Here is a 24,543-nt window from a genome sequence, read left to right on the forward strand (position 1 = left end):
TTTTTTTTTAATTTATTGTTATTGCTACTTTGACTTTTTAGTTGTAGAAAACATTTTATAGATAAATAAATGTGTTCAAATAATCTAATATACTTACAGATTATTTACTTAGGAAGTTTTAATTCGAATCATAACAAGAAAGGAAGCAAGCCGAACACTTTGAAATGGTTGAAGGTTTTTTGCAAGCCCTGATAAAAAATAATAAAATATAAATAAAACATTTGAAGTTTGATTCCCATCCTCACCTTCCGCACCATCCACACCATCCTAAATAATGGATTTATACGCGTATTTATTTTGTAATATTCCGATTGATTCCATGGGAGCTTTATGATAGTCCTCCAACTTGAATCAAATTTGAATCGTATTTCTAAGATAATAAGCCATTCCTATGTATATATTGAAGAACTAAAAAAAAAACAAAATTAAAAACAGCAAAGTAATAATCTGTGTTTATATTTTTTTCCGATTGTTCCTATGGGACGTATATGACCTGATCCGGCTCGTTTGGACTTATCTACTACCTGCATTGTAAGATAATTTTTGAAAAAGTTTCAATGAATATATGAATATCATTGGATACACTCCTTCATTTCTCATTGAAATTATAATTATATTAACAGTGGACAGAAGGAAAATTGTACATTTCAAGTGGGAAAAATGGATTTTAGAGTGTATTCGTAAATACTTGAGTTTCCACGTGAACAGTGCTTCATCTTTAAGTCGAACTCGCACTTAGCTCGACTTTCCGTCCGCCTGCTTAAGTGTCACTCGAAATTGAACTGAAAGAAGTAACTATTGGCCTCTTTACAACAAGATGCAATTATTACATGGCCGGCAGCTGCTCCTTACCTTTGGCAAACTGTAATAAGTGCTATCGAGCAGTAGTTTTAAGCAAAGTCCGAGCTCGGCAAACTTTTCGCTTGCAAAGTTAAACAGCAGGCCCTGAATAAATTGTCAAGGCTGCACCGTCAAAGATACTAAAAAAAAAAAAAAAAAACAGGTTAAAAGGGAAAAAGTATACTTCCTCCAGAAAGTTGCCGAAAAAAGTTACCTAACGATGAGTTCCAAAGTGGAAATAAGCTGGGCTCAGCAGAAACAGCCAAGTGAGGGTCGCGTTGTTATTAACTTCATTTCTAGTGTATTCAATCGCTTATTGGAAATCATTGTCGACAATCCCATTGTTATAAAAAGCTGTCATCGCCAAAAAGTATATTTTTTTTAACGAGGAGGGAGCAATAAGGTATATGAATCTTGGTATGTGAATCTTAAATAATGAATTTAAGGAAAAATGTGTTTGATTCAAAGTAGTAAATTAGCTTCTTAAAACAGTTAAATTTAAAAAAGCTTAACTGAATCAAGTAGTCTTTTGAAAACTATTGACACCATTTCTCTTTAATTGAATTGAATACTTTAACTAAACTAAAGACCAGAAGTTTAATGTTACGATTTAAGAAAAGGTAAATGAATTTCCTTAGCCTTTAAAAAATATAAATTTCAACATTATAATGATGTTAAAGGGATCTGGTTTAAACAGCCTTCAATGCAAATACCATCCCAGATAGTCCTTGCTCGATCCGTGTGTCAAGTGTCAGCTTAATTGTTGACAACATCTGCCGACGCTTGCGGTTAATTAGCCGGCTATATGATTAATCAATCAGCCGGACTCGGAGTCCTCGTCTCAATCCGATTGCGAGGAGCAAGTGTGCCTGGTTACGCCGCACAATGAATACCAAAAATTCAATTAATTTGTGAATAAACGTTGAATTGAATTGCGTTTGCCGGCTGCCTGCAGCAGTCGGTGCATAATTGCCAGTGACATGGCTGCAGTTTGCGATTCGCAGCCTCGAATCGAGGGTTCCCCAGAGCCCGAGTGGCGAGAGGTTGAGAGCTTGGAGAGCGTGCCAGCGCCATCTTTGACGGCTTCTTAATTAAAAGACTGTCAATCTGTGTGTTCGTCCTCGGATGCGTGTGTATATGTGGGTGCACTGCGTGCTGAGGCGGCACAGGAAGCGACAACCCGACAAGTCGACAAACCAGGCCGTGATGCCTCGATGCCGTGATGTTCTGGCACTCCGGGCTCCAAGGATCCAAGGTTTCAAGCTCCGGACTGCGGACTGCGGACTGCCAACTACGGCTGCAACCCATTGCCGGAGTGCTATTGTTAGCATCAAGTCATGCGCGCGGCAGGCAGGCTGTATCGCCGGCAAAAAGCAAAAGCAGGACCAACGCCAGCGAAAACTGAAAAGAAAATGGAAAATGAACACAAAAAAATGCACACATTGCCAGGACTTCATGGAGTTGACAGGGTTTTATAGCCAAGTGATAGAGGAGCTATATCAGCATCATTGGCTCCAACTATAATGAATGAATTTGTTTTCTTACAATAGATTCATTAATAATAATAATCACACAAGAGCAAAGGTGCTATAGGATTTACAAAAGTTGAATTTTATTTTAAAATTTCATGTTCATATTTTGAATTTAATCTTCAATTTATCTTGCGCCGTTTTATACTAAATAGTATCAACTTTAAAAAAAGGAAGGAACATGAAATTTAAATTGATTTTTAAGTAGTTTGACTTTTAAGTATTTAAATTAATTGTATATTGTTTTACCGTTAGTTCGTATATTAATCAATATAATAATCGTAAGTCGTAAACGTAATTGACAATGAAAGTCATGAGACTACAAAGAAAATGAGAGATTTTAAAAGGGGAATTGCAAATTTCTTTTTCAGTAAATAAGTTATAACAAGGAATAATAGTGTCGCATTGTCCTTCAGGAAAAAAATGGCCATAGTTCGCATCCCTAAGTTTGTTTGCCACTCTACTTTCAAGCAGAAAGGGTAAAAGGAAAAAACGGCAAAGCTGGGAAATACTCGTACAGGAAAAAATGCATAAAAATGACTTATAAAACATTTGTGAGCGTGCGAACGGAAAATCACAGGCGGAAAGGGAGCCCGCACTTTGAGGGCCACCACATCCCAATGCTCCGATCCCCATGCCACCCATACCCCTTATCACATACCCATCGCATCCGATCCCATTCGGGAACAGTATCCTTTCCAGGCCGTACAAGTGCTGCTCATTGACAGCACGCTGACGTGATGTGCTTAAGCCTGCCGCGATGTCCTGGTGTGCGAGGCTGTCTGTGTGCTGCCTGCTTTTAGGCTGCATGCTTTTCATGCACTGGGAAAAACGACTCCAAGATTATTTCAATTAATTGAAAGACCTTGTGTCGTTGAAAATTTAGCTTAATAAATATTATTAAATAAAATAAAACTTGTTCTTTTAAAATGAACTTATTTGTATTAAAAATTTCATTTCATGTGTTTATTCATGTGTTTGTATAAATGCAAGTGATAAGAAAACTTAAAACTAAACTGCCAAAATGTACTTTATCAACTATCTCAGTTCGGAATAGATAAGTAAGTTTTAATACTTAACTTTATATAAAACGTTCAATAAATAAGCAAAAAAATTCCTTTTTAAAAAAATTTAAGTGATTATATTTTGGAATACCCTCTAAATTTTTGGGTGTTTTTATTTAAGGCTCAGATTTTTGCCGAGGTAAAACGGTAATGTTTTATTGTAGTGCATTGGCTGCAGCCTTGAGTTTGCGGCATCCCGATATCCGTGCACTGAGAATGCGTTCCATTCGCCACGACGTGATGACTCCAACTGTGACGTGCCACAAATATCAATACAGGACAGGCGACAGAGACTGGCTCAAGGATGCAGGACTTCGTGGCTCAACTCCTCGTCTTGAACACGTTTTGCACGTCCTCAAGTGTTGTTAGTTTCATCGCCCGACCCGTCCTTTACCGCTTTACACCTACTACCAACTTTGGGGGCTAACCCCCTCAAACCCATCTCAAACTACCCCCCCCTTTTTCGAGCGTCAGCAACTTTGTTTTTCGCTTGATTTACCGCGCAGATCCTTTCGTATATTTGTCGTTTCGACGTAATTTGCATATAATTTACAGCTGCTGGCAGCAGGCGGCATCGGCAACTTTTAAAGTATTCCTTTTCTCACACCTGGTCGTCGACGGACGACGACAAGCTCTTCGAACCGCCGGCAAACATCCTTAGACGCAGGCAAGCACTCGGAACAACAAACATTTTAGCGCCACGCCATGCCAGTGAATATTTTTAAAGTTTTTGACATAGTTTTCCGTGCCGGCATGCAGCTGGGCACGCCCACTTGAGCACGCCTCCGTCGCACGCACTCGCAAATTTCCGCAGTTCAAATGGGGGTGGTGTCGGGCGGAAAGGCAGACGCTGGCTAATGAGCTGCAGGAAGCCCACCTGAAAAAGAGGAAGCGTAATGCACTCGGCATGCATTTTTTATATCAACTTATAAGTGGTTCCGCCAAAATAAAAAACATAATATAACAAGAGCTGCGGAGTTTCCCAGGTGGCAAAGGCGTGATGCGGAGTGCGCTAATTTACAGAACGCAGGTGTGAAGCTCAGCGAAAAGGGGATGGAAAAAGGAAGGGAAAGGGAAAAGTAAAAGGTGAAAGGCGAAAGGCGAAAGGAGAGGTATGCCGCAGGACAAACACCTCGGTAGCTCAGGTGGTTAGTTAGTGGCATGTTCGCATTTCCTTGTTTAGCAGGGAAGTGTTATTGCAAAGAGATCTTTTGCGTCAGGAGCCAAAGAAAATTGAGAAAATAATTAGTTCGAGACTCGGAATCAAAGAAAAGCCAAAGAAAAATTGGTGATAAAATGGCAAAGTTATTCTTAATAGAAGCATTCTTCTTCAGATTTTTTGTTAAATTTTAATCAATTAAAAATTTCTGACTTATAGAATAATGTTTTTCAACTGAACTAAAAAATTTTTTGAGACAACTGCTTAATTTATAAATGTACTACAATATAACTGAATAACGAAAAAAAAAACTAGAATTGTTAATTGCTAAAATAGTATGAAAGATATAAAAAATGTGAAGAAAAGGAAAACCTAGCAAAATTATTGCACTTGTTAAAAATCGTTGTAAATCCAAATATTTCATACTAAACTTAAATATTTGTCGCTTTGATTTTCATCCATTGCGTTTTCTAGTTATTTTAAATATAAAAATATTAAACTATGATGTAATATTATTAGCCTTTTTTTCAGATTACATTTTAATATCTGGAAATTTATATAAAAATTTAATTTTAAATCTACATTACTCCACAATTATGTAAATATTAAATATTCAATTTTGGTATTTAATACGTACTGTACTTAATATTATATTAAATATTTAAATAAAATATTAATATATACAATTTTGAATTTAATAGCCATATATTTATTTTTACTATGCCATATTTTTATCAGGGTGCTTACAAATATTGTAGTATACTTTTATGAACGTCCCCGTAGCTCCATACCATTGTAATTTCAAGTTATTTCTGTTTATTGAGTTTGCCATGTCGATTGCGAACAAGAGACGCAAATGAAATTGGCTTCCAATTCAATTCACAGTAATTAATAAAATTTTCGTAGCCTATTGGGCTTTAAAAGAATTGAACTGAATGCTTAAGCGAGTTTGCTGCACGTAGAGCAAATTACTTGTAACATTTAAATTTGAATTCCTATATTTAACTTGTTCAGCATTTTTTGGTTATCTATAGACCCACTCATATTTGTGCTTTCTGGCTTTTCCTCATTAGCTTTCTCTCCAAGTTTTACGATTTTTCCTATCTCCCTCCCTTTTGCACTGTGCCTATCTCTCTTCCTCCTTTGCCATTTGCTGTGAGTGCCTTTTTTTGTTGGGGTTTTTCTGCGCTCGTTTAGCTATTCTGTTGAGCAAAATTAACTGCTCCTGCCGCTGCATAAAATTTAAATTTTATTTGCTTTTATTGTCGCTGTTTTATTTTATTTCGTTTCGTCGCGTCCAGCTCTGCTTTATTTTCGCAAGTTTGCTTGTTTTTCCTTGGGCAACTTTCTATTTTTGGGTGTGCGCATCATTTCCATATCAATAACAGCTGGACGCCCTATCCGCGGAACCGCTCCCAGGAAATCGTTTGACCCTGGTAACACTGTGAAAGTGGGAAACCGGAGCTCTTGGCATCGCTAAAATCGCATTTGCCTTCGGGGATTATTTGCTATAATTCATGCTGTCAATGCAAATTGAAATTGTGTCACGCAGTCAAGTCGGGCAGTCATCTAGTCAGCCATTCGACGTTCGCATTTTCCATTTTCCGCTCTGGCCGATTTCCCAGCCACGCTCATGCCACCCAGAGCAGAGCTTGCCATTTCGTATTTTTTATACACCGCTCACCGCAATTGTTGGCCAGCTTCCATAGCTTCCATAGCTTCCATCGCCGTGGTCCTGCCGGCGAAATCTCAAAACACAAATGGATTTTTAAATTACCCTCGTGGCACTTTTCGACTCCGGCGGAGGACGAGAACGAGGGCCATAAAACTGTGCTGTGTGTAGGTGCATTGAATTATCTGCGACATTCTGTGCAGTTGGTTTAATTCAGCAAAATGCATAGATATGAGTTGGGTTGGTAGGGGGGATCATAAACTATGCATGGGCAGCGTTTGTCGAGCGTAAGAACGTTCAATTTGCTCCTCTAAAGAAGCAGCCTGTGGCTCCTCGCCTTGCTCTTTTTGCTTGCCGCTCGTCCTTTGCATTGTTGAGTTATGTTTCTTGGTTCGCAGCGACACCCTCTGACCCCCTGACCCCTCTTTTAACCCCCGCCACCCCCACCCCCTGGCATCCATTGGTGTTCAGTGAAGCGGCAGCCTTGCAGCCCCTTACTTTTCCTCTTTTCAAGACTTTTTATTTCGCTCGCAGGCGGCACTTGCATAAACCAAATGCAGAGACAAGTGTCTTCGTCCTGCAGAGAGAGAAACAAAACAGAAGTTTGTACAAAATGGTCTCCACATTGTATTCAATCAAAACAAAAATATTAGATTTTACCAACAAAACTAACTACACCCAAAAAAAAAAATTTTATGAAAAATGTCTTAATAAGATGGGTATTAGATTCATACCACGAAAGTATTAAAATAAAACTTATGTGGATTAGAAAGAGGACCTTAGACTTCAGTTTTAGACTTTTCGGTATAGAAACAAACCTATATTTTTTTATATTATATTTTATATTTTTTAGTATTACATGAATACTTTTATGTTGTATGTAGTTTTTTTTCAAGACACACTTATTAAAACTAAACTTTAAGTTTTTTTTTTTGGGTGTAGTCAAAATAGTACTATGCATTTCGAAGGTTTTTATTGTACACTTGGAAGTATTACTTGTAATTTAAATTGTATGGTTAACACAATTTGTTTAACATTTTTGTTAGTTATTAAGAAGCAGTTTTCTGCATCGAAATATTTAATTTAACATTAAATAAAAAAATTAGCTATTTGCCAAAAGCTTTAATACTTTATGTCTTGAATAACTTTAAAATTAACTTAGTATTTAGGTGTTCACACAGGTGCAAATGATAAATACAACATTTATATTTATTTACACATTTCTTCGTTGGTCTTTGGCTCTTTAGTTTGGTAATTAAATGCACGATTGCAGGAATTGATTTTCTTACCAAGAACTTTCAACCAAACACTTGTTTTTTTCAGTGTTTGCCCTGCTTGGTTGGTTTGCTGGAACCTATAACTTCGACCCTCCTTTGAACTGCATTCCCGTGTCCTAGCTCCGATCTCCGAAAAGAGCTGCCGGCTTTCGACGTGTGTCAAGTGAGCTGCATTTGTTTAATGCCAGCGCCCAGTAATTGGAAAGCATGTCGAACATGTCGAATTTATTGCCCCGCAAAAAGCACACAGATACAAATTGAAACGGTTACAGATTACGGATGCATCTACACATGGCCACAAGGTTACATAGATACAGATCAATGGTCGAAATTCGGAGCATTCCGAGTCAATGGCTTGGAAGAGCCCCAACCAAATGCAATTAATCAAACGCAAGGGGCCAATGTCAATTACATGCAAGAAGCCTCCCACTTTTCCACTTTCCCACTTTCCCACTTTCCCCGACCCTCGAAGTCCCTTCGATTCGGTCCGGTTCGGCAGGATTCGGACCATGCTAGCTGGCCAAAGGCGAGATGTTTTCCGGGCTACGTTGTCTTGGCCAACACCTTCCTGCCCAAACACACACTTCATACAACACACACATAAATTTCTGGCCCACACACACACACACACACATCGTCTGGCATTACCATCACCACCGGCTGTTGTCCTTGTGGGCCAAAAGCGTGTTTGGTTTCTGGCTCCTGCCATATGTACCCTAATTCTGCCGTATCTTGCCAACAAAATTGCATTACATATTTTGCATTATTTGACAAATTGAAATCTAATCGAACAGCATGCCAAAGACGTGATAATTTCTCAAATACCTACACACATAAATGGAATCATTGTTTATCCTTAATATATTCGTAATTGAATCTCTTGAGTTAAACGGGTCTTGACTATTGTGTCTCAATTTAATCGCAATATCTGAGTATTACTCATTGGGAATTTATATGGACTTTCCTCCTTCAAAACATTTGATGTGATTTGTTTTGTGTATGCTGATTGTTTGATATTTTAGTGGGATAGGCACAATATAGAAAACTCTGCTAAAAATATAGCTAATGAACCATAAAGTAAACTTTTGTTCGTAATTTTAATGAATTTTATAAAATGAAATGCGTGTCTGAATATTTACTTAACTAGAGTGTTTAGTTTTATACTGGTTAGTGACATTTGTGTTTGGCAAACGAACTACTCTAAAGTTCAATATTGTATTTACATTTTACCCTTTATTTATTCTGAGTGGTTAAATTAAAGTTTTACATAATGTTTTGAACATTTGTTTAAGTCTGTATCAGTTAACTATATGCTTATTATTTTGTCATTTAGCCATTCTATTGTTGTTCCATTAATTCAAAAATTACTGGAATAAGCAAAAAATTAAAAAAAATATTTGCAAAGGTTAATTTGAGCTCAAATCTAATATTAATACATTAATTTAATTTCAATATTTTTAATAAATATGGTTTGAAAGCTTATTTTACTAACTTGTTTTTGTTTTTCATTTTTTTGATGTGAATAAAAAAAAAACAATACTGCCAATTCTGCACTCTCAATGGAATTAAGTGTTAATATTACTAATTGATAGAAAGGTATTCTAAGGCTTGAAAATATTTGGTATTTGCCGACAATTCTGCGCTTTAAAAGTGTATAAATGCTTGTAAGTAAAATATAAAAGGCTTTTTTATTATAAAATTGATAGGGAACTAATACAATTCCTTAAATATTGTTTATTTTGATCCGATATAAAGAAAGTTCGGTGGCAATCCTGTTCCCCAGCAACATGTTGCGTGTGGCTCGGTGATGTTGCAGCAACACGGAGTCACCCGCCCGCAGAAAACCACCACCGAAAGTATCCATCAGATACACGAACTGGCTTCGGTTCAGTTCCAGCTAGGAACTCAGTTTCAGTTTCTGTTTCTGGTTTTCATTTCGTCAGTTAACGCTGCGACTCCGGACCGATTGGACGCGTTTGAGCGCTGGCCAACACGAAGGCATTACTATCCGCTCGGGGCTACGCGTGCGCGTCTCCGCAAAGTCAAAAGCAAAGACAATTGCAAAGCCAAAAGGCAGAGGCAAACGCAAACGCAAACACAAAGTAACAACTTCGACGGTCGAAATTACCGGTTTTTCGCCAGCAACTCCGCTCTCTGTGAATTTTTGCGCGCGGTCTTTCCTTCGCCTGCTCTTTTCCGAAAAGTGCGTTGGCTTTTCCCAGCAAAATACAGCCCTCCCCTTTTGCCACCCACCGTGAAAATACAGAGCTTACCTACCATTTACCACCGGTCGGGGTTTATAGTCTGTTTACTATATCATACGGAATTCCCCGAATCCAAATAGTTGGATCACAGTGCTAAAGTGATGCCAGCCGCCAAACTGGCGAGTGCTAATTATAATATATTGTGTTAATAATACAAACACAAGGTGCACGAGGAAAACACACGGATGCGCGAATTTAAATGCCATATATTATAAATATTTAACAATGCAGCCGTGCAGCTAAAGCGGATTATTGGCCACCGACGCGTGGAAATTCAGTAGCAGAGCAAACAAAGGCCTGTAAGTTCACACGTTCCAGCCAGGACATATCCGTGTGTATATATGTGTCCTTGTGGGCGCCATGCGGCTGCATTCTAATGGGGATTGTGCGACACGTGACACCTGATGTATGACATATGACAGGTTTCGTTCCGATAGGATACTATATGTTCTGGGTTGGCAGAGCTTTACCTCTTTTAGACATTTTTCGGATTTAAAGATATTTACTCCTCCGGAAACGATAATTTGTTTTTCTACTGGTTTAAATATTTCATACAATAGGTCTGGACTCTATGAGTGTTTTTGTTTTATGAGGACCATACAACTCTCCTTATTCTGACCAAAATGATTACCGAAGAAAAATGTTGCTATTACATATGCCTTTTTAATAGAGAACAATAAATAAATAAAGAGTTATTGCTTCTTCCGATATATTTCAAAGCTAATGTACATTATTGTTTAGAAAAATTTGAAACCATTTTATAATTCTTTAAAGAATTTATAGCTTAAGGAATACTGCATGATGCTTTTTCATGTTATTTATTTTAGTTCTGGTTTCTTTTAAACAATTCCGATTTGAGACGCTCTTAATTGCCCGCTTTTAACTCTACGGCTTCGGCAATAAAATAGAGATCCAATTGGGCCTTTAAACTTAAGGCCCTTTTCTTGGCCTCCTCCAATTAGCAGTTGGCCCAAACAGTTGGCCAGTGAAGCCGAAGCCAAAGCCGAAGCTTAAGCGTTCCGTTCGCAACTGTGCAACTGTTAAAGTTCAGAGTCGCCACCAAAGATACAAACGCGGAGGTTTAAGCCAACATAAAACTGAATACCAAATGAGACAACAAAAGGAGGAAGCGCAATAAAAGTCACATTAAAACGTGGGGCGAAAAGACGGAGAGAAGGAGAAAGGAGGTGGCGAGTCGGGTCAAAACATAACCGAAATTGGAATCGGGGAATCAAATGCCTGCACGAGATACAAATGTATCTGTATCTGAGCATTGCAAGTGCTTTGTTTTCCCTGCACTTCACACTTGTCCATGGGAGTTTGCTTTTGCGTTTGTTTGTATATTTGTATCTTTGTATCTGCGCCCATTGTCTGGCCCATAAATATTTCAGCAGGCTGGGACAAACTTATCTGCTGGATACATTATTCACTCGACGATTTTGTCGGATTGCCAATTTATTAAGATACGTTTTTCGAGGCCATTAACACAGCCCCTTTTGTTTTGTTTGGCCGGTGAAGATACCCTCGCTCATTTATGTTTTATGATTTTCTAGTTGGAATGCGGTGTGCTTGGTGCAATTGGAAGAGTCAAGTCAAGTCCATTTCGAGCCTGCCAGTGGCAAGTAGCTGAAAAATTGTTGTAAGACTGGTTTTCTGCTACTGCTCCGCATTCCCTCCTTTTCTCTCTCTTTCTCTCGGCGTGTTACCAACCTTTTTCCAATCTTCTTGCGGCTTATGCACTGGTAAAAAATTTAGTCTTTCGATTTAACAGTATATAACACATAAATGATACCCTTTTCCATTTAAATTTGAATTTTTGAATTAAATCATATTTATTGGCCTTTAAGAATTAAACAGGCAAATATAAAAAAAAAATTATTTTTCATTTATTTTTTTTGCTAAAATGAATTGTGTTGATTAAATCATTTATTTTAGCCATTAAAATGTTTTATTTGGTTATTGATTAAACATAAATTTATCATTTAAAAATTGTTTATTAATTTTTTATCTTTAAAGAGAAGGAAGTACTGATGTTCTAAACTAACCCAACAAAATCCATCTTTATACTATAATGTCATTAATTTGTAATTATTTAAACTGATAAATCTAATATTGTTTTATTTCTTTTGATGTCAGATTCATACATTTTAACAGATTAAAATATAAAAATTAAAATAGTGTTAACATTTTAAAATGTCAGATCTTTATTTTTGTTTACAAACAAATAATATTAGATCAATAAAATGACAGGTAAAAAAGTTTCGGTGCAAGAAATGAGTTTTTTAGCGCCTGGCTCTCCTGTTGGCTTTGCAGCTGTCTCGACCAGGCCGAGAGCAATCCACCACCAGCAGTCAGCTCAACTGCGGGCCATCATCCTGACCAGAACCATCCTCTTCTGCTTCTTCGTCGGTAGCCGCAACCTGTTTCTCATTGCTTTTTTGTTTTCGAGCTCAAAAAGATCACTTCACACATATGTACTTGGCCAAGGAGTCAAGGAAGAGTTGATTTTTTCCGGCTTCTGATGCCACATTCACATTCACATTCACCGCGAATTGTCAACTCATCCGGCGAACTAACCTCAGTCAATCCATTCGGAATACAAGCCGGCGAAGGAAAACTCGTTATGGCTCTTGATTAATTAACATTTGAATGTTGTCTCGTGCCAGTTAATGTGGCTGATTTGTGGCCGGGTCCATCAAAATATCAACAGTCTATTGTGGAATTTATTAAAAAAGTTTTAAGGCCCATTGCCACAGTGGGATTTGCATGGCAAGGAGTTGGATGGATTCGTTTGTATATTCACTCGCTGCTCATTAATGACGTTGACGGTCCAAATTGCTTGTATTTTTTTCTTGTAGCCTCTCTTGGCCACTATTCACAGCTAACCGAAAGATACTTTTGAGACTGGTTGCGTAGGCTCGAGCCCTCTTGGCATTACTCAAAACTGGTTTCGGCCACATTCAAAATTGTTATGTTAGAATAAAAGCTTAATTGATGCATATACACACGTACGGTTTAGTTTTATGCGGCAGCAACTGCCCACAGATACAGCCGAAACCAAAACTCTAGATACAAGTCCAGATACAGATACAGATACAGATACAGATGGAAGCAAATCCAGACGCAGCTGGAGCGGTTATGTCATGCGGCGTCTATCGCATGATTGATGGCATTTTGACCGAGCCAGTAACTTTGAGCTCCTCCGTTGAAATTAGATATTGATTTGGTTTTGCTGATAATTGTATTTCTGTTGCCCAACAGGTGGAAAAGCCCAATAGAGAGAATAAATATGAATGCTGGCTGTGAAAACAGATACCGTTTAAATAATTACTTAGCTCACAAAAGCTATCTATCAATTCTGCCATAAATGCCCTCTCCTGCTAAAATATTTGAGGCAATTGTTTTCAAAAACAAGACATAGGAAAAAGTTTTTTCAAATATTTACTATTCTAGCCCGTATTTATAAAACTTATTTGGCTTAAAAAGACTTGCCCTTTCATTATGCAATACAGAAAATGTAAAATAATTTTCTATTTCATTAAATGCAGACTTTTGTAATGCCCAAAAATAGTTAAATTTACCACAATTTTGCATCAATTAGAATGCGGCCAAGGGATTTGTGTAAGTGCCCTGGCTCAATGAATTTGCAGCTCGTTTTGGCTGTTGGCAAATTAAAACATCGTGTGTTCAAACCAACCATAACGGTGCGGTGGCAACCCTGTCCACGGCTGACTGCCCAAATTGATTGATTGACAGCCCTGCACATCAAGCTCCCCGAAACGATGTTTTAGTTTTTGCTAAATTTACTATCGCGTCAAGTAACGTGGGGTATGTGGGATTGCATGAATAATGAAGCAAAAAGGATGCTCTCCTTTCCGAATGGGGAATTCACACCTCACTGGCATCGGGTGATTCAGAGAGTACGAGAGTGTGCTAGAGACCTCATTAGTGTTAATTCAATTAGAGGAGCCAAAGTTTGTGGCACTTTGGCTAATGAGGCATGTCCAAGCATCCAGCATACAGCACATGCCCAGAAGCCAGAAGCCAGAGCACTCCATCTCGATGTGTGCCGTTCATTTGCATGCTAGAAATTTGTTTCAATTGCATTAATTAGAGTTATCAATTTGGGCGGGCTGTCAAATTAAGTGAATGACGTTGTGGATCCCATTAGGAAGAGCAAGTCACAAAATATTTGAGTCAGTCGTTTTCATTCGAAAAGATATAAATGTAGCTCAAACCACATGATAAGGATTATGGTCAGGATTTGTTTTAATTGTTCTTTAGCTAAAAAATGTTATTTAATAATTATAAACAGGGTTTATAATAAATATACTGTTAATATTATATTGAGAGCTTACATTTTAGATAATAGTTGGAGTGATTTGCAACTAGAAACGTATTTGTCTCGAAATTCAAACTAATTTAACATTTTATATGTTGTTATATCAACAACTGAGCTTTTAAGCGGCTTATTAACATTCAATAATAATTTTATTATACGAGGACTTCATATCTAGATTATTAAAACCGATGGCTTATTATTAAAATGTTTAATGCCATCATGAAATCTTTTAATTTATTAAATAGTCTTTTTTTGATGCAACCACAAATATTTTGAAACTGATAAAACGTTCTGTTTGTTCAGCATAACTAAGAATTTTACCACTTACGTTTATAATAGAAATAAATAAATATAATAAATATTACTATATTTGAATGTGAGCATTTCATTTATTAAATTGCTTTGTGTAAATACTTAACAGTTGAAATTTATTTACAGCACTTGGTTTATTAATTTAAAGCACAAAGGTTTTCTAAGCCTAACTTAAAGAAACTTATATTTAATAATAGCTTGTGTGCAAATCATAACCACACGAAAATGGTTTTGTATTTAAAAGTGTGAATTTAATTTAACCACAATCACAGTCAACGCATTTTGTTTATGGCTTCCTTTTAAATTAATTCCTTTTAAATTGATGATGGCCAAGAAGGTGGATAGAACACCTTGGGCGTGATTTATTTAATATTCCTTGGGCACTCGGCGTGTTTGCGTAATTTGCCAGCAGCATTGGATTAAACCGAGTCATCGGACTCATCAGTGGATATCACATGTTTATAATGCAGAAACTGCATCAATTACGCTTCATTAGAGCTCAAAATGAATGTATAAGCAGGAGGCAGCCGCATCGAGTGCAGCGTGCACCATATAATTCATTGGCTTAATTAAGCTGACCGACTTCCCCCTCCCCCCCTCTGTGCGTCCAGTATTAACTTTATCAAATTGCCAGACGAGTGAAAGCCAAAGCAGCAGCAAAATCAGAAGCGCCAAGTTTGCCATACTTCATCGCCAGCTCGATGTCAAGCAAGTTTACTTATCAAAGTTGGCTCAGTTGGGGGTGTTTCAAAAAAAGGGGTGGCAATACAATCCCAGCTTCATCCGCATCCGCATACCCAGCCCCAGTGTTTTCCCTCTAATTTATCACAATTTGCATGTCAGTCACGCTTGTATATATAAATTGCATACAATTTATCAGCCCCTTCTGCCATTTCACAGAAAAACTTCTGGAAGCCAGCTTCCGACTATATCTTTTTGTCCGTCAGTTGACCCATATTCGTTCGACTTTTTCCGGGAGCGTAACGCAATTATGCGGGCCTTTGTCATTAGTTTGGACTATCTCGCTGAAATGTATGCTACGGATGGCTGTACATCGATGTCAATCCTTGCTGTCATACGGAAGCGTTATCATAATGATTCCCAGAAAAAATACAGCCCCCAAACAGGGATATCAAATGGTTTTTGCTGTCGTGGGAAATGCATATCCTTGAATGGCACCAAAAGCAAAAATGTCGGGATATGCCTGTAAGGAAGTCTTCTGTATTCCGGGCCACAACCCAGTGCCTTTTATCTATCCGAGCAAATAGTTTCATATTGCAATTTATTTTGATTATTTTGATTATAGCAGGTCCTTGACTCATATGCACACATGTATTGCCGTTGCCGTAGCTGTGTAGACTTGCGTGCGTGCCAGTACAAGAGAATTTGAATAAACTGACAGCGCTGACAACGTGCCAGAAAGTGGAATTAAATTTAAATGAAATTGCCAGCCCTTAGTCGGTAGACAGAATGCTGAGGACAATTCACCAGCAGATTCTCTGGCAAGCGGAAAAGCGGGAAAAAGTGGGCGACTGAGGGCGACTGAGGGCGACTGGGGGGAGTGATGCTGTGTGCCGTTCCCGAAAACAAATGGAAAGCCGCGACAGGCAAACAAGGAAGGCAAGGAAGCGAAGCAACAAGAATCGGTCGCCATGACGATGGGGCTGCCGTGGTGCGAAATAGGGGGACTTGGCAGTCCGGGAGTCTGGGGGGAATGGGTGCCACAGCTAAGCATAAATAAGTTGTTAAGCCATCAGTGAACGTGCCCTACACACGCCGTTGGCCACACTGGTCCCAGTGTGGCTGTATGCGTGTGTGTATGTGCGCGCGAGTTGCGGCATCCTATCAATACGGAAGTGGAAGTTCGCACCACATTTTCAATTTGAGCAAATTGAATTTACGCTGCGCATCGCAGATATCTGCCAGAGTTGCCACCGCGCCTGTTTATCGCCTTCGATGCGATTAGCTCCGAGCTTAACTCGTTGCCAGATAAAACTTTTCATTCAATTTATTTGGGCCCCGTCCCGAGATATCCCCCCATTTCATATTTGAATCCCTTGTTTTATTGTCTGAGTGTGTGACTGCCTTTGAAGCTGTAGCTTTATCACTGAGGTAAAATATGTATGGTATCTAATACACACACCAGTGCTCTATTTGAAATATAAGTCCATGTGTGTACAACGAGAGAACCATCAAAATATTTGAATGTATAATTGTTTTTTAAAATATAAACTTACTTAAAATAAACTAAAAAATTATATTGCATTAATTACCATATTTAATTAATTAGTCCAATAGGAAAAATTTAGATTTCAATACTTACATATACACAAAACTTCTCCAAGTGAAAATATTTGGATTTACCATGATTTTTGTCTGGGTGTAACTTACATCCTATATTATCAGATTAACAATTGCCATACTAAAATAAATTTTGCTAAGAAAAAGTATAAATTTGTTGTTTAAAATAAACAAAAAATAATGACACATTTTTGTAGTCTTTATTTTGAATATTCAAGTTAAAAGTTCCTTTATTTGTAGAAGTAAGCTAACAAAATTTAAATTTTTAGATTTCTGACAATTGAATTATTTAAATAAAGATCTATCCGTTTTGATGAATTTCTGCTCAGTGTACCTCTTGAAGTTTGTGGCAAAAATGAACTCTGTTATCCGCGTGGTTACACGTGCGTACGTGTCTGTGACTCGGAGTTGGCAAGTCTGCCTGTTTGTTTTAGTTTTTTATCTTTATTCCAAATTCATTGCTGCTGCTTACAATTATGAGCAAGGGGTGGGAAATGGCAGGATGAAGTGCAATTCACGCAGTCAATCCTTGGGTCGTAAGTATCTCAGTTTGATGGTTATCCATTTGATGGCAATCCATAAAGTTGGCTAAGCTGAGGCAATGGAAACACTCGTCGAGAGTGAACGGCCAAAAGATTTAATTGGGGGAAATGGAACAGCAGCAGCTTCTCGGTTTCAGAACTCATTAACATCCTTTCGTTAGGTTGCCGTTCCACTCCGGGATCCAATCTTGTGTCGATTATATTTCCTTTGCAAATGTTCTCTTTGGACAATTATGCTGGCGTTCTGCTTTTTCGCAAACAACCGGTCATGTTAAGCACAGTGAAAGGAGGGAATTACAAAGAGTTCATTGCAGGCAAACGCATGAGGACTCGTCCCGCCCCAACTGGCCAATAAAGAAGCCCTAAACAAGCGGCGCCACAAGGACGAGACATTGCCACATCGCCAGACAGAGACGGAGACAGCCATGATGACAGGGACAGAGACAGAGGAAACTCTGATTTCCAGAGACACATTTACATGGCACAACTCGTTTTGTGGTCGATTTCAATCAGGGCAAGTTCGAGAACGGCCTGACACTTTGCGTTTTCGTCTGTCCAGGACTAATGAGCAGCCACAGGAGCTGCCCAAGCAATTTTCACTCTCTTCCAGGCAGTTGGAGTGATGCAATCAAAGGGCTCCTGCATTTCATTTTTATTCGTTTTTAAAGAGCCTTCTGCATCATTCGAGCGACAGAAATTGTGTTTGTTCATCGTATTTGCGGCAAGGTGGTTGCAGGTCCAGAACACCACTCGTCGGTGGTTGATTTCCATTGCACTGTGGCGCCCCCGGGGGTGGATTTTCCACTCTCCTCCGGTTTTTCATAGGCAGGATCAGGACTGCAGGCTGACTCACGTGCCGCCTGACTTTGCTCCGCAGTGTTCATTATATTAAACAAGTTTGCGAAATAAATGCCGCTGCCAGAGGCCAAGGCAAAGCAGGCAGGCAGCAGACGGCCAAAAGGACTAGGGACTCGGGACACAAAGGGAAGAAAACTCACACAGGGAAAAAATCAGTTCCTATTGAGAGTTTTTCATTTTTCACGAACACAGTAATCCCAAAAATGCACTAGTGTGAGTTGCTCAATCTATTAAAAAGCCACTCTAAAGCAATTTTGGGTACTTTGCTTAGTTCAGGTTTAATTTTATTAAGCAACAATTATTCCCATGTAATATATTATATTTACTAGCAATGTTAATTCATTTAACAGAAGAGGTTTTTGCAGAGCAACACAAACTGCTGAGGAATGGTTCAATACCAAATATTATTTAATATTTCAGAGAAAAACAAAAAATTCATTGATTGGGAAATACAATGTTTGAGGTGTTATTAATACTTGGATATTTTTTTCAGCGTGTAGCCAGCAGGGTTGTTGGGTTGTCTGCTGTCCTTGCTGCTGTTTGCCGTAATAAACTCTCGTGCAACATAAACAGAAATCCAAAATGCGACGGCTTGGGGCAGCATGACTCATGCAGGTGTGTTCAACGTGCAACGGGGCGTGGCTGGCAGTTGCCAGTTGGCAGTTCCCATTTCCCAGTCGCTAGACGGCAGTCACCTGGTATTCTTACATGGCTCCTGGCTGACTGAAAGGCATATCCCTACTTGGCAATGGGATTTTTATTTTGCTCGGCTTACGCCGATTTTTCTCCTCTTGCCCGTTCATGTGTGCTCTCTCAGGCTTTCCCTTTCCATTTCCCTTGGCTGTTCCCCGTAATTTGTCGAGTTTTCTTTGCGCATAAAGCTCTGCCTGAAGAACCCCATGCTCATGCTCATCCTTATTCCGGTTATCATCATCTCTCCGTAATGGGTTTGCATTTGTCTGGAGCAGAGTCCCGAGCCCGGCAACTCAAACACTTGTAGCCCATCGCCAGTCCCTTGGTGTTGGATGTTATTGTTGTTTTTACCCTGTCCGATTCGGGCATTAACTTTTGGTCACGCAATTTGGCAGGACTTGGGATATTTATGTGCCAAAAAAAAACACCAAACTACCCGTGTCGGCTATAACTGATATTTGATGTAAATGAAATACATTGAAATGTTGGTACAAAATGTCATCTTTTTTCGTGAAGGTCTGCTTTAAGTTTTAATATGGAAATGGCTGGGATATACTATATTTTCTTTGTATTGCCTGTTTTAAGAACTAATCTAACATATCTATTGAGTTTTCTAAGAAAATAATTTATTAAAACACTTATTGCCTGTAATATAGATTCTTTTTATAAAATAATAACCTAAAACAAAAATATTAAATGTTTTTATCATTTCTTTGGTTATTCAATTTTATTTAACTTATAAAGTCCTGTTAAATTTTAGGGTGTGTATCTATTCACCTATATGTATCGTAAAAAAAGTGGTAAAACAATTGCCAACAATAAAAGAAGAGCATTAATGTGCCACTTTTCATTATTTTTGTCTCTGTCCTGCGTCCTTTTGGCAATTGCTTCCTTCCTTGCCGCATTTGTGTCTGCTGTTATTCCTCTTACACTGCACGAAAATGCTGCGTTTATTGCTCTTGTCAAATATTTGCATATCATAAGGAGAAACAGCATCCTTTGCCTGCTCATCATCATCGTTGTCCTCAAAAGTGGAGAACAGCTGTCGGACAAGTTGTCCTTGCTCCTATGTTGCTGTTGCTGCTGTTGTTGTTATTGTTGCTGATTGCATTTCCATTTGTTGTTGTTGTTGCTGCTGCCCTCGTTGTCCTTGTTTTCGTGAAAAACTAACGAAACCACCCCACGCATTCAGCGTTTTTGGTGGTTGCTCGATCGCCTCGCTAAAATTGGGGAGGATATATGCGCACACACATTTACTTAGTTGATTGTGTGTGTGCGTTTGTATCTATGTGTGTGTATGTGTGTGTGTGTGTGTGTGTGTGCGTTTCATTGAGGATGCGGCGGCGGCGGTAGCAACAAAAATCAATAAATTCGGCATGAGCAAGTCCCTTTTTCGGCAAAATGCCGGCAGTTGTTCTTGTACCTTGTTGTGGCCGTTGGCTCATAAATTTTCTATGCATTCGGTTAAGGGAAGTTCCCTGCTACGTGCAACATCCCCTCTCTGGATTTCACTCTTTTCCCTTTTTGTCTGTGGAAAAAGGCTTTTGCCAGCCAGCCAGTCAGCCAGTCAGCAAGCCAGCCTGCCTCAAAAGTTGCATTAAACTCTATTACAAAACGCCAGGGGTGGTGGTGGGTGGCCAAAAAAGAGGGAAAGTTAAAGTAGGGAGAAGGGAGGAGGGAAGAGGGAAGAGGAAAACCGAATAAAAAGGGGGCCTCAAAGCGAGGGTGGCATTCAACGCCTCGACGAACTGCATCAAAAGAGCCCGCGGGCTCGCGGGACAAACGAATGTTTGACATTTAGTCCGTTGCATTTGGCCAGCTTTATTTATGTTTCTAAAAAATATATAAATTTTTCACTTTTGAGAGGTCGTTTCTCCGCACCCCAACATGGCGTGTTCTCGAGCTCTTCCTCTTTCCTCTTTCTCTTTATTTTATTTTATTTCTCTTCTGCTTTTATTTGTCTATGCAAAGCTTGTAAATCCAATGATTCATTCAACAACCCACACCCCCTCCAAAGGCAGAGTGACAGAAACACTCCGGAAATTATTCCAATAAATAAGAATGGACTGTGACATTTCTTTCGTGCGGCCAACCGATTTGGTCCCCGCCCACATTTCCTCTACATATAGACTTTGCCACCCGCCCCCTGGGGAGTTTTGCCTCGAGGCGCTAATGAAAAAATAATCAACCAAAGGAGCTAACAAGAAGCAGCGCAGCTCATTTCGTAATGGATTTTGATTGTGTGCTAAAATGTGCTTGGAAAGGGAGGTCCTAGAAAGTCCTGCGAAAGGGGATGATTCATCCGTCCATCATTTGTCAACTCAAAGTCGCTTAGAGCTCATCATTTATGTGGCGTCCACTCTCCATGATTAAAATTAACAATCAGTTCCGGCCCTAATTGATATGACATAAAAATGTGTTGGCTAGGGGTAACTTCAAAATTCAATTTAAAACGATTCTGCACAGGTATATTTTACTTTTGGGGATACATTCTCAGAGGAAAAGTTAGCAAAGAAAAGTTTGGCCATAATACCGGTAGCAATTGTTTATGTTTTCTGGTTAAACTTCTTCAAACAGCACAAATCTGTATGCACTGAGAAAAATTTATATAAGAACATAAGGAATTGCTTATTCATACAAATACATAAATGTTATTCAAATAGTATTGTTGAAAAATAATTCAATTGTCTAAAATGGGATGAAAAGTAAATGTAACTACTTCAATTGCTTCTAAATCGACTATATCACATTAAATGATTATATTAAAATAACTAAAATATGTTAAAATTATGCAGCTTTTAAAACAATCAAAACAAGAAAGAAAGCAAACTTCGGCAAGCCGAAGTTCATATACCCTTGCAGCTATTGCAAGAATTAAACATTTTTGAAAACATTAAAATTATGATTTACTTTCGTATATGTTTAAAAACATTGAAGCTATGATGATTTGCAGCTCAATTATTTGATAGTTATTTTATATATTTTTATTATTTCTAAGGGAGCTATATGATATAGACGTCCGATTTTGATAAAATTTAAAACCATAATTCTGAAATATTTAACCATTGCTATATGTCGAAGAACTAAACAAAAAATTAAAAAACAGAAAAGTTATAATTTTTTTCATTTATTTTCCGATTGTTCCTATGAGAGCTATATGATATAGTCGTCCGACTTGATGAAATTTAATCCGTAAATCGGAAATATTTAACCATTACTAAATGTCGAAGAACTAAACAAAAAAATAAAAAACAGAAAAGTTATAATTTTTTTCATTTATTTTTCCGATTGTTCCTATGGGAGCTATATGCTATAGATTGTGAAAACACCCAATGTACTCAAAGGGAATTGTGTTATCCAAAATATGACTACCGTATGCAGCAAATAAAAGCCTTTAAGAATGACAATACACCCAGAACTGATGACAAATTTTGGTAATATTTTTTTTATGTGTCTGTCTGCCGCATATGTGACTCCTTCCGCCCCATTTTGCACCTCCTGCCCCGCCCCTGCTTTTCCCAGGGGCAGACAGGCATGCAGTATTTATGGTATTGAAACACGCAAAAGTTCAGTTCGAGTCAAATCGAGAACTTCAAGTGGTAAGCGCACACACACACACACACTCTCTCTGCAGCACACAGTTGCATATGTGAGTGCGCCATTTTGCAAAAAGCTTTGCGCCTTCTTGGGGGGAAAAAGGAAAAGCGGGAAGGCGGAAAGACGAAAAGAGGGGGGAAAGGACTGCAGGGCCCACCCTTGGCAAGTTGGGTCCTTAACTCCCACTTCTGGCCAAGTCTCGCATCGAATCCCATTCACAAACACACAGACATTGGGCCATGTGGAGCTAATGTGTGCGTGCCTTTGCGTTTGTGTTTGTGTTGCGTGCCCTGTAGGGGTGATTAACCTTTGATTTTGCCCCTCATCCACATTTTGCCACTTTTCAACTTCCCTCTTGGCATTCGATGCTATCGCCGACTGATTTAACATATGCCCCAGACCATTGAAAAACCAAGGAGAAGGAAGCTATAGTCGACTAAAAAATATCCAGTACCTTTTATTTTAATATATGATAAACTGTTTTTAAAATGTTAGAAATACATAAAAAGTTAAACAAGACAATAACAATATATGTTCAGTCCCGGTACAATTATATTTAAATATTAAATAGTTTAGTTATTAAAATCATTTTTACGCCAAAGTGCAGAGGGTCAAAAGTGCAGTATATTGAAAAATAAATTTTAAGGAATTATTAAAAGTTTTAAATTTCTTGAAAAACTAAAATAATATCAAGGGTTCTTAAGTATTTTTTCATTAAATAATGACCTAAGCCTAAGCAGTTTTATTTTGTTTTTATGATATCTTTAATAGCAAAGGCGCAATTCCTATCAGCTACTTCTCTAGGCAGGTATTATAATTTCAAATATTTTCGACTTTTAAAAAACATTGTTACATGAATGGATATAAAATTCCTGCTCCCTACACTATACGTTTTTATAAAAACAATATACCCTTGGAAACTAAAACTGCTAAATGTCCGATGTCTTGCACTTCGCTTATCCAGATTTCCACTGATTGGCCATTTTCTTTCGCATGGTATTGTCGCTGTGGTCATGGTAACTATTCGAATATCCAGACAATAATGGGGCTGATTGATTTCCGTGTAAGTGGATTTGCCTAACGGATAATGCGATTATTGGCTTTTATCGAGTGTGTCTTTCAATTTGTTGATTTGTATGTGTGATTGAACGGCACGCACGACTGCGGTTATCAATAAGCGTTTATGTGAAAGGTGAGAGGAAGGGTCAATAAGGGCCACAAAAAAAAAATTGTTATTTGCAATTGTTGCAGAGGTGTGCATAAATAAGATAAGTTTTTGTTCATATCTGTGAACTACTGTGTGTTGGAAGCCGAGATTAAATAGCAGGAAGTCTTTTAATATTCAAAAGCATTGCCACAAAACTGCTCGGAATAAAATGTGTAACATCCCTTGAAGCCCTTTTTTAAGCTTTCATTTTCGCATTTCACTTGTAATCATCGAAAAAATCGCACTGTCATCATCTAGCTTTCTGATAGTTGGGCAAACAGTGTAAAATTGCAATTAATTCATGGCCAAATATTTATTTTGAATTATTTACTCTCCGCTTTTTTTTGCTGGTTCGAGGGCAAGGACTTATTTGCATATCGATTTAAATTCATGCAGAATTGATGGCAGCAAGTATCTATGAGCAGCAGTTTCTATGAGGGATTTTCTCATAATTGCAAATTAATTTGCATTTTAATTAATTTCTGGTCAAGTCCCTGGAGAATCGAATTGATGATGCAAGCAAGGGAAAAAATATCGGGAGCCCTGAAAAGAGAATAAAAGCAATTATCAAGGAATATGAAAAGTGGGAGAGATTAAAACGAAGCAGATGCGGCAAAAATCAACAATAGCGTCGAGAACAAATTCACAATTGAATGCGTTCCAAAGGGAAGAGCCAGTGCAGCTTGTACCATGTATACATACTGTATATATGTATATAGGCATCCCCCTAGCCTAAGCAATTAATGTAATTCGTCTTTGTGCCCGTCGCCTTAATGGCATACAAATTACGCATACGCCGCGTGTGCAAATCACCCAAAAGGGCAGAGAATGGGGAAGTGGAAGTGAAAGTGGAAATGGAAGTGGAAGCTGGGGCAGATTGCTTTAC

General features: G+C 38.3%; 1 protein-coding gene across 1 annotated transcript in view; it reads left to right on the plus strand.

Annotated features, from left to right (window-relative positions):
* Nucleotides 1–9,498: 9,498 nt before the first annotated feature.
* The window catches only part of LOC128256150 (protocadherin-like wing polarity protein stan), a 50,557-nt gene continuing 35,512 nt past the window's right edge, over nucleotides 9,499–24,543 (plus strand). Inside the window, 1 exon segment of the mRNA XM_052986279.1 lies at nucleotides 9,499–10,104. The gene's annotated coding sequence lies outside the window, so the exon portion shown is untranslated.

Source organism: Drosophila gunungcola, assembly GCF_025200985.1.
Source record: "Drosophila gunungcola strain Sukarami chromosome 2R unlocalized genomic scaffold, Dgunungcola_SK_2 000013F, whole genome shotgun sequence".
Taxonomy (NCBI): Eukaryota; Metazoa; Arthropoda; class Insecta; order Diptera; family Drosophilidae; genus Drosophila; species Drosophila gunungcola.